Source organism: Vombatus ursinus, unplaced genomic scaffold, assembly GCF_900497805.2.
Source record: "Vombatus ursinus unplaced genomic scaffold, bare-nosed wombat genome assembly UNPS02014771.1, whole genome shotgun sequence".
Taxonomy (NCBI): Eukaryota; Metazoa; Chordata; class Mammalia; order Diprotodontia; family Vombatidae; genus Vombatus; species Vombatus ursinus.
Genome location: NW_020954549.1, coordinates 380,114 through 382,889, shown reverse-complemented (window position 1 = coordinate 382,889; position 2,776 = coordinate 380,114). Strand labels below are relative to the sequence as shown.

Genomic DNA, 2,776 nt, shown 5'->3' with positions numbered 1-2,776 from the left:
CTATTTCAATGCAAATGGAAGAAACAAGGAAACAATTGAAAATAAATATTGCAAAATTACAAACGAGCTTGGCCCCCAAAAAAGAAATCGAAGGTACCTTCTCCTACTTCTCTGCAGAGGAAGGAAGCGTATGGGTGAGGAACATTGCATATATTGTCAGGTTTTTTCCAAGGTGTTAATCATTCTTACCAGTTTTTTCCCCTTTTCCTTTTTTTCTCTACAAATTTTTTCTAAAGGATGGCTCTGTGGGAGGACAGGCAAGGGATACAGGGGAAAATCTAAGCAATGTAAAAAACAAAGATATCCATAAAAATCATTTTAAAATAAGAAAGGAGTACATGTATTTCCTAGCTATACAAGGCACCTTTCCAAAAATTGACCAAGGATTAGGACATAAAAACCTCAATAAATGATGCAGAAGAACAGAAATATTATCCTCATCCTTACTGAACACAGTGTGATTAAAAAAAAATCAGTTAAGCTCCAATGAAGGAAGGATTAAAAATTAACTTGAGACTAACTTAATCCTAAAGAATTGGTGGGTCAAAGAAAAAATAGATAATTTCCTCAAAATTACAACATTGAGGTCAGATGCTAAAATTTATAGGAAGCAGCCAAAGCAATCCTTAGGAGGAAATTTGTATCTCTAAACTCTTTAATGAACAAAAAAGAACAGAAATAATGAAATGGTATAAAAACTTAGAAAACTACCACATTTTAAAACCCCAATTAAACACCAAAATAAAATTTTTGAACATTAAAGAAATTAAGTTAAAACAAATATTGAATGAATAAAAACCATAAAATTAAAAACTTGGGATTGGGGGGAAGGATAATAAAATATTCACTTATTTGATGTTTTAAAAGAGAACCAAATTATCAGTATCAAAAATTAGAAAGAAGTCACAACAAAAAAGAAATCATTAGAAATTATTTTCTTGTATACCAAAGATATCATAAAAAAGAGAAAAGGACCTACATGTGCAAAAATATTTATAGCAGCCCTTTTCATGGTGGCAAAATATTGGAAATTGAGGGGATGCCCATCAATTGGGGAATGGCTGAACAAGCTGTGGTATATGAATGTAATGGAATGCTTTTGTGCAATAAGAAATGATGAACAGGCAGATATAAGAAAAACCTGGAAAGACTTATATGAACTGATTCAAAGTGAAATGAGCAGAACTAGGAAAACATTGTACACAGTATCAGCAACATTGTATGATGATCAACTATGAATGGTTCAACTCTTCTCAGCAGCACAATGTTGCAAGACAAGTACAAAGGACTCACAAAAGAACATACTATCCACATCCAGATAAAGAACTGATGGACTCTGAATGAAGATCAAAGCATATTTTTTTCCACTTACTTTATTATTTCTCGTGGTTTTTTAAAATCTGCTTCTTTGTTCACAACTGTGACTAATATGACAATATTTTTTACATGATAGCACATGTATAAACTATAACAAACCACCTACCGTTTTCAGAAGAGGGGAAGGAAGAGAAGGAGGGAGAAAATTTGGAACTCAAAATCTTGTAAAAATGAATGCTAAAAATTTTCTTGACATGCAACTGGGGAAAAAATAAAATGTTATTAATTTAAAAAAAAAAAAAGAAAAAGACTTCTACTTCTAGTGAACACCGGTGCTGCGGGAGGAGTGGGAGGCCCCAGGGGCCCCAGAGTCGGAGGCCGAGGTGGCTTCTGCAGTGGCTTTGGCAGTCGGGGCCGAGGTCGAGGCCACGGCCACAGGGCCTGGAGAGGAAAGGCCAAAGACAAGGAGTAGGTTCCTTTCACTAAGCTGGGCCGGATAGTCAAGGACATGAAGATCAAGTCTTTGGAAGAAATCTATCTTTTCTCCCTTCCTATCAAGGAGTCTGAGATCATAGATTTCTTCCTGGGAATTTTCATTGAAAGATGAGGTTCTGAAGATCATGCCTGTTCAGAAACAAACTAGAGCTGGACAATGTACCAAGTTCAAGGCTTTTGTGGCTATCAGTGACTACAATGGCCATGTTGGCCTGGGTGTCAAGTGCTCCAAGGAAGTGGCCACAGCTATTAGCGGTGCTATCATTCTGGTTAAGTTGTCCATCGTTCCTGTGAGACGTGGTTACTAGGGGAACAAGATTGGCAAGCCTCACACAGTGCCCTGCAAGGTCACTGGGAGATGTGGATCGGTTCTGGTGCACCTGATCCCTGCCACTAGAGGGACTGGCATCGTCTCAGCTCTTGTGCCTAAGAAGCTCCTGATGATGGCTTGAATTGATGACTGCTTCACATCTGCAAGAGGCTGTACTGCCACTCTGAGCAACTTTGCTAAAGCTACCTTTGATGCCGTCTCCAAAACATACAGCTAACTAACCCCAGACCTGTGGAAGGAGACTGTGTTCACTAAGTCTCCCTATCAGGAATTCACCGACCATCTTGTGAAGACTCACACTCACATGTCTGTCCAGAGGACCCAAGCAGCTGCTGCAGCAACCACATAGATGTTTTTTTTATAAACAAATAAATTGAACGATGCCTGCTTAAAAAAAAAAAGAAAAAGAAAAAGAAAGAAACCATTTTCTCCCATTACATGCCAATTAAACCAAAAACTTTAATGGAGTGAATAAAAATTTCCAAAAATATAAAATGACCAGATTACCCCAAGAAATAGAGAATTTAAGTAACCCGACTTGGTAAAACGAACCAAATTGAATAGACTGTACATGAGTTCAAAAACAATAAAACACTGAGACTAGATGGATTTACAGGCAAAGCCTATCAAACA

At 37.4% G+C, this 2,776-nt stretch overlaps 1 pseudogene; it reads left to right on the top strand.

Moving 5' to 3' along the window:
• Positions 1-237: 237 nt before the first annotated feature.
• On the top strand, positions 238-2,492 carry LOC114044014 (annotated as a pseudogene).
• The last annotated feature ends 284 nt before the right edge of the window (positions 2,493-2,776 follow it).